Here is a 14,725-nt window from a genome sequence, read left to right as displayed (position 1 = left end):
ATTCTGGAGTTTGGGTTGTGAGTTTTTTTCCTCCAGTTTGGGAGCTTCTTTGTTATTTAATTCGCTTTGTGGTAGATCCATTTTATGCTTGTTTTTTAAAGAAAATAAAATCGAATGCTGGGACACAAAACAGTAGTTCTTGCAACAAAATGCCAGCTGCTAAATCATTAGGAACCAGTCTGACTTGACATTATAATAAATATGCTGGATCTCATTTGTGACAGGTGTGGTTCTTTGGTGGCTTATATAGGCAGACTATATGTTTAAGTGAAGTAGAAAATTATATGTTGTAATTTATAGTTATTGCTAGTAATTACTGTTTATTGCATCGCCATGACTCAGAAATCCATTTATTATAGGAGTTAAACACAAGAGATGATGATGCCTGAGAACATGTGCGAAGTGGAGATTAAACCATATTTTCTAGTTTATTTTTTCTTTCTTAGTTTGGCATTTGACTTTAAACATGTTTTATCTGTAGCAGCTCATCAGTTAATGTAACATGGGACTAATTATCATGTAAACTATTATGTGTGCTATCCAAAAATGGAGACTGAGCTATCCACTTGTTCTATTGTCCTTACAAAATGGGATGTAGTCTGTCATTTAACTGAGGGACAATTTCTGGAATCACCACAGTTTAAACCAGCAGTTGCAGCCAATGTAGACCGTATTTGTTGCTGCCTAACTGTGATGCTTTGATGGTCTTGCCCAACAACCTTTTCTTTGGTCTTAACTTTAGTATGTTTGGTGGGATTTCGTAAAGCCATAGAATGCTTTGGGTTGGAAGGGACCTTAAAGGTCATCTCATTCCAACCTCCTGCCATGGGCAGGGGCACCTTCCACTAGACCGGTTTTGCTCAAAGCCCCATCCAACCTGGCTGGCCTTGAACACTCCTAGGGATGGGGCATCCACAACCTCTCTGGGCAAATTCATCAAAATTGTTTGTCTTTTTTGCTAAATACAGTGAATGCCAAGTTTTTCTTAATTCAGGAATGTCTTCTGAATATTTGATATTGAATTGTCTTACATCATTGGAAGTGACTATGGTGTTGCAGTCTTTTAAAGCTGTATTCTTTGATTTTAAGTTAGTTTGTAAGATGTTTTCCTAAAAGAAATCAAACTAGAAGAGTGTCATCTGTCTAGTGCTCTCCTGTTCTTTCCCTTCTTTGTTATTATCTATTTCTCACTTTAATCCCAGTCCAGTCAGTCTGTAAGAGTATTTTTCCATTATATAGCCTTTAAAATTTTCCTGTACTTTTGCTATTAAATTGCTTATTGTATATACCTTAAGTTTCTGAATTTCCTTTGACTTATTTTAGATTCAGTGCTAAATTAAATGTTATCATGCATAGACATGTTTTTACATAATTTTGGTATGTTTTTGCTTGACTGTTTTTGTATACTTTTCTGTAATGGAAAGTACGTGAACTGCCTGGTTTCTGCAAGAATGTGGTTTTTTTTGCACACTTAACATTAAATTTTGGAAGCAGGTCATCTGATTGTAAAGGCAAATGTGTATTTACATCATGGTTGGGGTTTTTTAAACATTGATAGATCATGTGTATAAATGTTTTAAATGTTTCAGAATAAAGTTTAGTGAGTATATTTTAATGTACATGCGTATCTATATGCAAACATACATAACTCATATATATACATACATAGTATTACACATATCTGTACCCTAGAGTTGTGAGAAAATATTCATCATTACTACCTTAGTGTTGTGAATGAGTGTTTTAAGGTCGCTCAAAGAATCACCAGCAGAGGTATGAGCAAAAGCAGGTTTAATATTAAAGCTACAGTGCAACAAAGTTTGTTGGCAAGGTTCACTCTACTTGCTAGATGGTTAGAGCACACAGAGGAAAAATTGGACTGGAACCTAAAATCATTCAATCTAAAACTAAAATCAACCAAAAATGATCTACATGGAGGCTGGGAATGGAGAAGGGGTAAGGATAGGAAAGGGTAAAGATCCAAAGGAATAAGAGAGACACTCCCATTGAGTCACAAGATTCAAAGTGGACCACTTGCCAAACTTAGCCCCAGACTTGACCAATAATTTAGGCCTTAACAGGACTTAATCTGTATTTAAACAATCTAACAAAAGTTTCTATAGAATTTACTGTAGGTACAACAGTAATTTACAAATCTGAAGTACTTAAGAATCTAGGAGAGCAAAATTCATAGTACATTTGCCTGAGTTTATTCACACTCACAGACACAGAAACCTGAATGAGTATGTACAAGGTATTCACCTGTGAAAAATTCCCCTCGAATTCATGAAGTATTCACGTCGGATGCCTTTGTGTCTTCTCAATGGACAAAGGGTTGAGGCTCGAGAAGTGGGGGTGTCAGCCCAGGATCCATCATAGGCATTTGATGATCCTTCAAGTAGAGCAAACTTGAGAGTTTGCTGGCTCTGAGAGTCATCTCACTCAGAGGGAGATGCTGGTCACACCTCACTGCAGGCCAGAAGAGCTCAGTCACAGAATCATTCAGGTTGCAAAAGACCTGTGAGATCGAGTCCAACCTGTGACCAATCACCACTTCATCAACTAGACCATGGCACTGAGTGCCACATCCAGTTGTTTCTTGAACACCTCTAGGGATGGTGACTCCACCACCTCCCTGGGCAATTCATTCCAATGTTTAACAGCCCCCTCTGTGAAGAAATTCCTCCTGAAAGAAGGGTCTCGATAAGGACTGCTGTTTATAGGGTTGCAAGAGAATTGGCTTAAGTCATAATAATTTTCATCTTGGCCAAGATTTGGGTCAGTACCTTTCTCTGGTTACAAATATGTTGTTCCAGACAGGAAAAATAAGTTTCCAAGGCTGTTTTTTTTTTTTAAATACAGGAGCTTGTTAGACTGCACTAGTTCCTGGGAGCAGATGGTGGTTTTGATAAGCTCAAGAGGGGCCTAAGGCTGGTGTTGTTTGTCAAGGCTGAGGCCTAATGAGCAATTCTGAGATCATAGTGTGGCCTGAGGGGAAGGCAGCAGGGGGATGCACCACCACACTTACTTAATGGTTTCTGGTTACTGCATAAGAAAGACGTACTTAAAAACATACATTTTAAGAAATGAAAATGGGATTGACATGTAACTTTCAATTACTTTTCTTGGCCCTGGGAGAAAATCTTTATCTTCACTTTAACAGTAGTCATTGTCAAAAGAAAAAAGAGCAATAATATTGGAAAGGAAAAATTAATTTTTAACCGACATAAAAATCTGTTTGCTTGTTTTCCAACTTTTTTTTTTTAAATAATATTGTAGTGATATTGGGAAAGAAATAATGGCTTCTACTGTGTTTTAAATATTTTAAGTTTGTAAGCTGTTACAAGAAATGACTTGGTACTGTGTAATTTAACTGTATGAGCAGAATAACCTGCTCTGAGAGATGATGTGAACTTTGTAATAATTTATGCTGTCTGTTAAGAAGTTTTTTTCTGATTTTTAAATCAAGGTAAATCTTGCTACAGGCACAGTCATAAAAAGTGAGCCTTTTCTAAATTAATAAGGAATGGTATACCTGTAAGACTACTGGATTAGCCTCTAAGGAGCATAAAAGGCAGAAGCAGTACTTCTCAAACACTAAACAAAATGCATTTCCTCCCCTCAATACTCACCTTCCCCCCATCATGGGAAGTAATATTCCTGTCAGACATACAAAGCCATACAGTCCCAGAATAAAAAGATAAATAATTGAATGCAGGAATATGAGTAGATACAATTAATTTCTATTCATTTCCCTTACTCCTTATTTGCATCATCAAAGATGGTGATTTGATACTCTGATGATCAGGTCTAAATGTCTTTGAGTGATGTTTTAGTTATAGAGACTTGGTTGCCTCTGCCTTGCTGCTGTTTTCTGACTGTTCCCTGTATGTGATGAGATTTTATTCTTGGAATCAGAGGAGATTCAGTGACCTGAAGAAGTTATCTTTGCAATTACTGAGTCAAAAACAAATTGAAAATAGGAAAGCATAATGATGACAATCTCAATCCCTGAAGTGTTTGGTCTGGATTTTAAAGAGAAGTATCAATGTATGGGTATACTGTGTCCTGAGCAGATGCCTCTTAAGACTTAGAAGCACTTTTGAAGTATCATCTAGATGCTGAACTGAATTTACTCAGACAGTTATTTTGAAAACTCTGAAAGCCTGAAGAGGTGTATGTAAAACCAACAATGATTTTGGTATATATGATACGGTTTACTTTGTAATGCTGTAGCTTTCTTCCTAAATTCAGCTCCTTCCTTTTGCCTTATTTAAATCTACCTGGAATAAAAACAGAACCAAAAAGGGAATGTAGAACAATTGTATCATTTAACTAATCCTCTCCAGCAATTTTAGTACAAGTTATCAATATCAATAGCGATCTGTAGATAATGCCAATTGTTCTTCAGACATTAATTGGGCTAAAGCTTTGTGGCAGTTAATATTAAAACTAATACTAATTTAAATCCTTAATTGCATTTATATGTAGATTTGCTTATGAAACAAACAGCTGCACCTTTTCCATCATCTTTATTAATCTGCCATTTGAAATATGCAGCAGAGATTTCTGCACCAGCCAGTTATCAAAAGTTGTGCAGATGTAATCACACTATCTTTAATTATTTGTTTTCCATTAAATTAGCTTCTGTGATCTCTGAGACAAGAGTGACAAAAACTATGCATATCTGTCTTTGCAGATAGTATTATTTGCATTAATAATTAACACAATAGATTAATCAAATAGTGACAGTTTGTGGGTGAATAACACAGCAGATCCATCATCATTACACTTCTGAGTGTATGATTGGGACAGAAATTTGGCTGTTAGCCATCACGATGACATGGCTTAACTAATGTGATCAGTCTTGAACCAGACTGAGTCAAAATTTTATTTCCCTGGGGAATAGAAGCCCCAAGGTATGTTCTAGCCAGTTGATATGATAAATTATTAAATACTTTTTGTGACAACAAGGGATGGCAAATATGCTATTTTGTACCCTTCACAAAGATTTAAGGAGGTACTTGTTCATTTTTTCCTTCTTTGAGTTTTTCCATTAATGTATCATTTTCTGTTAATGTTTTCCATCCTTTTTCCAAGATAGTGAGTGCTACTTCCAGTAAAATGATCTCCATGACAGGGAAGCCACCTCTTCTGGAAGTGCCGTTTTATTGACTCAGACATTGCCACTAACATTTGCAAAATTCAGGCCTGGTAAAAGCTGAATGTCTTCCTACTGTTAAATAAAGAAGAAAAATTATGAAAAGGACCAATACTGCAAGAGTACAATATATATATTGCACGTATGGAAGTTAATGTACAGGGCAGGAGGTATTCTGTCACTTTATATTAAAAAAGTGAAAGTTAAGCCACTTTCCATTACAAGTGTAGCATTTCTATCTGAAAAACAGATTCCATGCAACTGGGAAGATGATTTCAAGAGCAGAGTGAATGAGAAGGTTAGTATTGGGAGCCATGTGAGGGACAGGAAACAACGAGGAAGCTGGAGGATGATAGTCACTTGGTTTGGGATAGTGGCAGCGCTAATAGAACTTGGAAGAATGTAGAAGGTAGGGTTTGCTAACCAGAGGGAAAGGATGTAGGCAACAATAACAGAAAGGGGGGTAAGAGACATATTGGTGGTGTTGTGGAAGTTGAAATAGAACAGCCTATGCAAAGTGCCCGTGAAACAATGTATTTCCTTATGATGCCTATAGTGATTAACTTATGGGAGTAATAAGAGTTTCTTTTTCTTAACTAACCTTAAAATTTAATATTTTCCTCATGTTGAGAATCCTGTATTTCTTATTAAATTGTGTACTTTGTCACTCTGTGTCTTGCCTTTAGACCCACCCAGCTTCTTGCCGATGAGATGGCTACTGACCAGTTGTAAATCTTTTCATCCTTCTGCTTAGGAAGGGATGACCTCTCTATCTAGAAACATTCAGAGGACTGAAGCAGGAAGCAAATGTATTGTTGGAAGATCATGTCCTTCTGGTTCTATCACTATTTTACAGACAGTAAGAACATCAAGATTGCAAAAAATCAGTTGGTACAGTCAGCAAGATAGAAAAAACTGTTTGTGGGTTGGTTGTTTTGCAGGTTTTTCAACCATTCATACAGGCTTATATTTTTCATTAGAAGGTCTTTAATATCATTTAAGGTCATTGAACTCTGGCTGTAATCTGTTAATGAAAACTGACAGTTCTGAAAAAATGAAAGTAACATAGAAACCTGGAACGTAGAAGGAAATAGTACACAGGAAAATATAAGTACAAAAAACTAGATAAAATGTTCTTGGTTAGTAGATGGAACTGGATGACCACTGAGTTGCATCAAGTGCCACTGCAAGTTGAACTGTACTGTCCAGTTGTTAATACACTGGTGTTGCTAATACACTGGTTTACCACAGTCTAAAAATCCTGGGAAACATGCAAGATTGCATCTGTAGTAGTTCTTTTTAAGTATTTGTTATTCTTGATCTATCTTACTTCTGGTCGTAACTGATGTGAAAGCTTCTGACCAGGAAATTCATATCCAGAGATTATCAAGTAATTATCAAGCTATTAGCTATTTTTGCTTACAATTTCCAGTATTAAAAAGGAAAAAAAAAAGTATCTTTGCTCTTTCATTCTCTCAGTATTTGTCATTTTGGCAGACTTTGCCCTCAAATTTGTTATGAATAATTATTCTTTGAATGTATTCAGGTAATAATGTACTGGCTAGGAAAAAGCCAATTCCTGGTCTTTCCAAACACTGAATACTGCTTAACTAATAATCTCTATAATGTGGTTTTTTAAAAGTTAGCAGCATGAAATTGCTGCAAGTATAATGAGATGGAATTTCATTGTGTTATTTAATTCTGAAGGAGAAAAAAAGATGTTTTATGCAGTTTAAAGTTTCTCATTTCTAAATAGCAAAATGTAATAGATTTGTTGCATTGTGTTGAAATGTATTCATTGTATAAACAGTTATTTTGTTTTAAAAAACAGGTTCAGGAGACTCTCAAACTCTTCAGCAAAGTTATATGCCATTTAAAACTTGTAAAATTTCATCATCCTTCTAGATGCAAATGAAGAAATATAACCTACACAAAGTCTTCTACAGTCTGTAAAATGTGATAGATGAAGTGAAGATCTTGATAGCTGAAGAGTTTGAGACTCTGCCAGCTTTTGTAAGACTTAATCTACTGGGAGAAAAGTGAGGTCAAAAAATATTACTAGATATCTGTGCTTCCTTGTATGATGTGCTGACTGCATTGTCAGTCTTCATTCCTTTGATGAAAAGAAACAAACCGTTAAATGTCTTTCTAACTCAGCAGTCCAAAAAATACTGTTGTGTAGGAAAAGTATATAAAAGGAATATATAGACAAGCAGATAGTTAAACATGAATTACTACTGTAAAACAATTAAGATTACTGAAAATTACTTGAATGTCTGAAAGTAGTTGCTGTAATGAAGCATAATTATGATACAAAAATCGAAATTGGAACTGCAGTGATTGAAAATTTGTTCAATGGGTACATGGAGATGCTGGCAATTTGGTTGTTTCATTTTGCTATTAGATTCTGGTAATTACCTCAACATGCTTGGAAAGAGATCATTTAGTGTGACAAAATGAAAACTCTATCATCATCACATTAAAAATTGCATTATCTAATGCTGAAAGCTAGATCAGATTTTAGGAAATAGAAAATTTTGTATCTGATTTTATATCTGATTTTAATGTCTGTGTATACTGGTCCCTTTTTAATCCGTGCCTAACTTTCCTTTCAGATACTGGAGCCTGAAAGAATACATAGAATTTTTGAAACAAGAAGTGTGAAACAAGTCCTTCTACTACTCAGGCCTCTGCCTGTGCAACATGATGTAGGTCATTTAACCATTTTGTCTCTGTTTTTTCCGTTGTAGACAATGAAAACATACTATGTTCTGTATTTTTAAGAAGGCTTTGTTTGGATTAAATTCCCTAACAATCATGATGAAAGCTTTAATTTTACAATTGAAATTAATTTAGTACATAAAAAATGTTTGGAAAAAAAATGTTAAATGAAACCTTACTTTTCAGCTAAAACTATTAGTTAGATTTGTAATGCTTTTACAAATAATTGCAGCTGACCTAAGCCTGAGGTATGTGAGGCTGCTTGTTACTTTTTTTGCATTGTTACTTCATGGCTTTACAATGTTTTAAGCATTTACCTAGTAAATGTTCTTACTGGCTTCAGTTCTATAATCTTGTGTGGTTTAAATAATTTAATTTTTTTGGAGCTGTCAAATTATTATTTCAGTGTTTAAGTCCCAGTGATCTGGAAGGATCTATTCACTAGTGCATCCAGGAAAAAAAGTGATCCAAAGGAAAAAAATCAACAAATTCCGATATATAAGATATACAGAATATGGGGAGAAATGAAACAGAGTCCTTAGAAGAAAAGAAACATTTAATTCTCTCTATGAATCCGTAAAGTCTTACAAGTTTCGGTTCAGCATCCATGTTAACACAGTATTAGCAGAGAATTTGTCTTGCAGATATTATCTTTCAACTGCTCTGTGTTACAGTATGATTAATGTACATTTATAGTAACTTAAGGAAGCAGGTAATAGAATTTTCAGAGGAATTTCTTGGTGACCTAGATTGGTAGAACTCTGTGAAAGACAGGGCATAAATGTTTAAGACAAAAAGAGGGGAATGTATTTGGAATCCTCAGTAGCTCATATTTGAAAGCAATTTCCACAGCATGTGCTAGGAAAGTCATTTACTTAAGGGCCTCGCTGTAATAAAATAGTGATTGGGGTCAGTATGTGAATTTATTTGTAACTTGGTTTTTAGTATAACTTTGTTTGTTTTCCATCCATTAACATTAGTACAGATATATTCTAACATAATTTTTATCTTCATTCTTACATGAATACTGTAGGAACTTCGGGATTTGGGATTCCTCTAGAGTGGGTGTAAGCATTTTCTACCATGTGAGAATCTTGCCATTAAGCATGAACTAACCTTGAGTATGCTTGTATTCTTTTTGATTAGTGCCTTTTCCTCTTTCTTATTCCTTCTTCTGTTGCAGAAGGCCCTATATCCACCTAACTCTGCTTTTACCTTGCCTAATATGTACTAGCCTCCCAAAGGAATGAACTTGAAATCTTTCTTGTTTATTTACTAGTCATTCTTTTAAAAGAATTTTAAGTTTAGATTTGTCACATAAGTCATTATTCTTTTTTAAGCATTTGTAGTTATTTCTTTCTCTGTTTTTCAGCTGTAAAGGTAGTTATGAAAAGTACCTAATCAATTAAATTTTGAGATAGTTATGAAAATTCACTTCCTTTCATAACTATAATCCTTTTTTTTTTATTTAATACAGATGTAAAACACATTATGTCAATACAACTGTATTTGCAGCTCTCATCTGTTTCAAAATTTCTAAGAATTAACTCGGGGGTTTTATTGTAAGTACGTCTTTTTCTAATAATATTAGCTATCTTTCTAAATGTGGTTGTATTTCTTATAAAAGTCTAATTCCTAGGTGTGACTCCTAGTTCTGCGTCATTACAATTTAAAATGGCTAATTAATGGTTCTGTTGTGTATTAATATTATTTTTAAAATGTACAAAATATTTTATAACCATGATTTCACAGAGCACTGGTAATGCAAGCTGCTCATAGTCTTTACAGACACTCTTTTTAGCAATACTTTAAACAGCCTGTCATTTTCCAAAACCCCTTAATATCTCTTCAATGTCTTAGATTCGCAATGTGCACATTTTGTGTGGTTCAGTCACCTGTGTAAATAACAGCTTTCTCAGAACTGAAATGAGCAAATAATTACTAACAGTTTTACATAGTCAATATTTTAGTCAAACTAAGTTTTGACAAGTTTACAGAAATTTTTGAGTTTTAGACTCAAAAGCATGAAACATGAAGAGACTAAAGTACAAACAGTATCCAACAAATGCTCTTACTTTTTTTAATTTTTGTTTTGTTACTAGGCCTACAACATCTTGCTTATCACTGGACTATCTTAGTATCTAAGAAAATTGATATTTCTCTCTCTTCTTTCAAAGGTCACAGTTTATGTTATTAGTTTTTCATTTAATATGATGTCTGTAGTCAGGTTATACATTCTATGTTTTTTTTTTACTGAAAGCAGGAGAATTCATAGTTTTTCCAACTTCCCAGGGCTAAATTGACACATATGAGCCAGATAGATGAAGAACTCTTCATCATTGTTTGTTGGGAGTTTAAAAACAAATCTAACTAAACAAAACCAAATAAAAAGCCTTCCCAAACCCCTCTGAAGCCCCACAGTAATTTTCTTTACATTTTCAACTCCACTGTTCTTGAAGATGGAAATTCAATGTCATGGGAGGTTGTGTTCATAGTTGTGCTAACCTGATCTTTTTTTATCATGTGAGCTTGTACACTTGAGATATTTGAAAAGAAAAACTGAAAACTGAACTTTAACCATATTCAATAGGAAATCAACTATATGAGTAGAGTGATGTATTCTTGGTGACCTGTGTTGCTAAGAAACAAACTGCTGTCTTGTCAATTGATTAAATCCTTCTCTTCTGAGTGTTTTTACTGGAAGGTCCATTGCAATGCCCTACTCAGGCTCGGATGTTGCACATCCAATAACCAAGAGGTCAAGCTTGTGTCTGCTTCATTCCTAACATCAGTCTTGCTTCATCTCAACTAAAATCACTCAGACATCTCTCAGTGAACATCTCGTATAAAGTTCCAGTTACTAGTACTGAATTTGCCTCGTGCAAGTTGGGTTAGAACACACATGAGCACATAGCATATTTCTGTTATATTAGCCGGTGCACACAAAAGAAAGATTTTTAACAACGTTTTGTTTTCATATTAGATTATTGATATGTGGTCACGTAAAAAGTCTGCCACTAGAAAGTTATCCTGTCAGCATTGTTTGAACAAATTTAAACCAATAAAGTAATTTTGTATAGGATCTATTCTATGCATTGTAGTACTGCAAGCTTCTGGTGAAGTACAAGAAATCGTATGTCTAGATTTACTGCTTAAGTTCTTTTTGCCTATACTTACTGAAGAGTATTTCTAAAATAGGACCTCCTTATTCAGCTACAGATCTGATAGGTTTGTTTTCTTGTTTCACACTTTGTCTTAATTACTGTAATTTCCCTTTTTTAAACTTCGAGAAACAGCCTTCTTCCACAGTATTTATATAAAATGTTGCTGCAGTGCGTAGTTTGTCACCATCTTGTTTCCATATCCACCTTTAAACTTGTTCCCAGACCTTTCACTTTGGATCCCTAGTGCTCCCTCCGTTTCTGTGCTAGCCATTATTAGCCACTTGTTGAATTTTCAAATGGTTTTTTTTTTTTACTTTCTCTCATGTTGTATTTCCCACTTGATAGGAATTTATATAAACATTCAGTAATGCCCTTATATCCCATGGCTTCTTGCTGTGACTTTTGCTCCCTGTGCTCACTAAGACAAGAACTAAGTTTCAGGAGTGTCCAACCTATGTAGGGAACATCTTTAATAGAGTGAAGATCTCCACTGCTTTTATTTTTAGCCTTCAATGGCCTGTAGAAAATAGCTTTAAATAACAGATTTTCCTCTGGGATATACCCTAAACCTGGACATCACATATGTCTTTGGATGCTGTGGTAACTGCAGCTGTGTTGTCAAGGAAACAGCCTTGTGCTCAGTAGGCAAAACCAATGAGGATTAAGCAAGGCTATATTATAGCTAAGTCCCTGTGACCTTATCAGGGATCAAGATCTGTCTGTTCTTCAGTGTGCAGGTGTCGCTCAGGAGTGAGGTTGATATGCACAGGCAAAAACATATGTGCAGTATGCCTGATGTAAGTATCAGACCTGGATTATTCTAAGAAGTGAATTCATTTCCCAGTTAAATGGATTAAAAGACTCCATTTGTGTAAGTAAAATCTTTATATGAAATTAAATAATAGAAAAGTTTCTCTGTAATCTATGAAATGAGGAAGAGAATTGAAGAATAATGAACTCTGTAAGTCTTTTTAATCTTTGTTGAGAATTCACACAAAAATATACCAGTATCAAAATACCATAATTTCTGAGGGATAAGAAACAAAGTTTATAGAACCCTGAGATGCAGAATAGTTGTCAACTGTTTCCAACACGGTGTTCTTCTTCAGTAGTAAGAAATAATTAATGTGTCACTAAAGTACACTGCAACATAGATGTATTATTTCATCCCAGCTTTTTGTATCTAAAAGAATGAAAATCCAAATGGAAGTGAGATAAATTAATGCAAGAAAAAAAGCCTAATTGCTGGGTGGAGTAGAAAGTTGAAGAAGTTATTTAAATTGCTCTTAGAAGTTAATTGTCTTCTGCTTAAACTTTAAATTATTTTTACCTTTTGTTTCTAAAGCAAAATAGAATGTTACACATTAGTTAAAGCTTTATAACAAATAAGAATGAGTGAAGGAGCGACTAAATTCTACATGCTTTGGCAGAGTCTCTGAAGTTTATTGTGGTTTTCTTTTTTATATTGTCACGTAACGTCAAAGGTGATTTAATGTCTTTCTTAATTAGCCCTAAGTTTTAATTGTTAATCTAAGTGTATCAGCTGTTATATTTTTCTTTTTTCAGTATCTCTTATGTTACAGGCCTATTTAAGAAAAATTAAAAATCAATGTTAGTTTGTCTGCAGATAATGCCAGACAAACCTTTTTTAATAGTGGTACTGTCCCATGTACTGAGAAGGGAGCGACTGAAGCAAACTGTGAAATGAGACACATCTGATTAGGATAATGATTTGACTTCTAACATTATCTTGCAATATATTTTCTTTCTTAATGGGTTTTTTCCTTTCAGAGGTTAATCTAACCCTGCCAAAACCAATAGATTTTGTTAGTTTTATTATTATTTTCTGCCAGCCCACTGATTATTTTTTTTCAGTTCTGCATTTCATTCCTTTTTTATACCAGTTTATTTAAAATAACTGGTGGGGTTTTTTCCCAAAATTACTATCATTACCATTTCATCAAAGTTACAGAAAAATTCTGCGTATGAGATGCTTCTTACTACAGAGAGTTCAGGCATTTTGCCTGAATGTTTAAAGCCATTATAGAAAACTTGAAATTGACGCGATTTCATTGCTTCATTTCTGAAGCACTGTCCTAAGATATTTCTATCAGAATATTAGGGGATTAAATAAAGCAAGAGGACAGTGAAAAATTGGCCACTTCTGTGAGTTGAATATGATGTCAGCCTTCTTAACTATGCAAAATAGACAACTACGCAATAACGCGTAAATAACTACGCAATAGAAGAGTTAGAGATGAGACCGCATTCAATACTTAAATATTTAATGCATAAATATTTAAGAACATAACAACATCGAAGTTGTTACAATACATGCAGCAGTTAGCTTAAAAGACTGTGACTTAAGTCCTTGGAGAAAAATCCACTATGATCCAAACATGCTTAGAGTAACAGAGCATTAATTTGCAAAGTAAAAGGATTAGGAAACGCGTTGTACCTTCCCAAAATATTCTCATTCCCATTTCTTCTTTTATTATTAATTTATTACTTTCAATTTGCTGGTCATGTACAGAGCTGAATACTTTTCATAATTTATTACCTCCATCTCGATCTTCTTCCCCTCCTTGCATTTTTTTCTAATTTTGTACCAATAAATCTGTCCTTATTTTCTCTTGGTCCATCCTGTATTAGAGCTCACTAGTATGAATAATCTTAGCCATTTATTACTAATTTAGAAAACAATAAGTGCAATCCAGCTTCTTTTATTCTTTAAACCAACTTTAGCAGTGTTAAATTCCTGCAAGTTATCTACTACCCTGCCACTTTCTAGGAAAATCTGTAATCCTGAACAATAATCATAGCAGCAGCAGTCTCTACAGTTGTCTTGTTTGTGGATCAGCCTTCCGCGGCTCATAGAGTGAGTTGGGTGAATCCAGGACATGTCACCTCCCCTGTGCACGTGCTGTGCAACTGATCCATGAGTGCATAACAAGTCTTAAGATACTTCTGATACTGTTGATTTACAGCAGGCCATCTGTGCATAGCCCAAAACCATGTGTCCAGGTGTTCCAACCTGTTTAATACATACCTTTTCTTCCATGTGAAATGATGGCAAATGTGATTTTCTCGTTCCATTTTAAATTACTGGTAAAACTTTGGCCTGTCTATTCTAAATACCTTGTCCCATGGACATTTAATTCATTTGATCAAATTCAGACATGAATTCAGGAGTAGTCGTTGGAAACATATTACTGTAAAGTCAGATTAATTCTGTAATATCATTATGGAGGAAACCAGAACTAGACCTACAGTACTCCACTCATGTCTGATTTTTCTTCCTCTTTCATCTTATATGTCTATTGACAGTGCTGTAAAATTACAAGAACAGTTACACCAAATCAAAATGTTCCCATTTGTCACATATTGACAACAAAACCACAGAAAAAAAAGGCTGTGGAAGACCTTGGGTGCTTAGGTTGCTGTTGTCAAAGGGCTGAACAGAGAACTGTAGTTTTAATTAAAATAAATAAAAGCAAGCTCTAATTTAGTCCAATGTTCTTATCAGATGTATTGCATGTGAATTATATACCCATAGATTATGGAACATTAATTCCATTGTTGTTATGAGATATTATGTGTTTATAGGAAAAAACCGTATTAATTATTTCTGCACAGCATTGTAATATTTTGAATTTGGTGCACTGTTCATAACCCAAAT

General features: G+C 34.5%; 1 protein-coding gene across 4 annotated transcripts in view; it reads left to right on the top strand.

The window, feature by feature from the left end:
* The window catches only part of PRLR (prolactin receptor), a 153,456-nt gene that overhangs the window by 12,516 nt on the left and 126,215 nt on the right, over window positions 1-14,725 (top strand). For 2 of the 4 annotated variants that reach the window (XM_064642723.1, XM_064642730.1), the window contains exon 3: window positions 7,777-7,869. The gene's annotated coding sequence lies outside the window, so the exon portion shown is untranslated. Of the gene's footprint in view, window positions 1-5,915; window positions 6,021-7,776; window positions 7,870-9,359; window positions 9,445-14,725 lie in introns of all 4 variants that reach the window. The other 2 variants (XM_064642724.1, XM_064642726.1) reach the window with 2 other exon arrangements.

This window comes from Pseudopipra pipra, chromosome Z (genome assembly GCF_036250125.1).
Source record: "Pseudopipra pipra isolate bDixPip1 chromosome Z, bDixPip1.hap1, whole genome shotgun sequence".
NCBI lineage: Eukaryota > Metazoa > Chordata > Aves > Passeriformes > Pipridae > Pseudopipra > Pseudopipra pipra.
The sequence above is the reverse complement of the archived record's forward strand: the minus strand, read 5'-3'. Positions and strand labels throughout refer to the sequence as shown.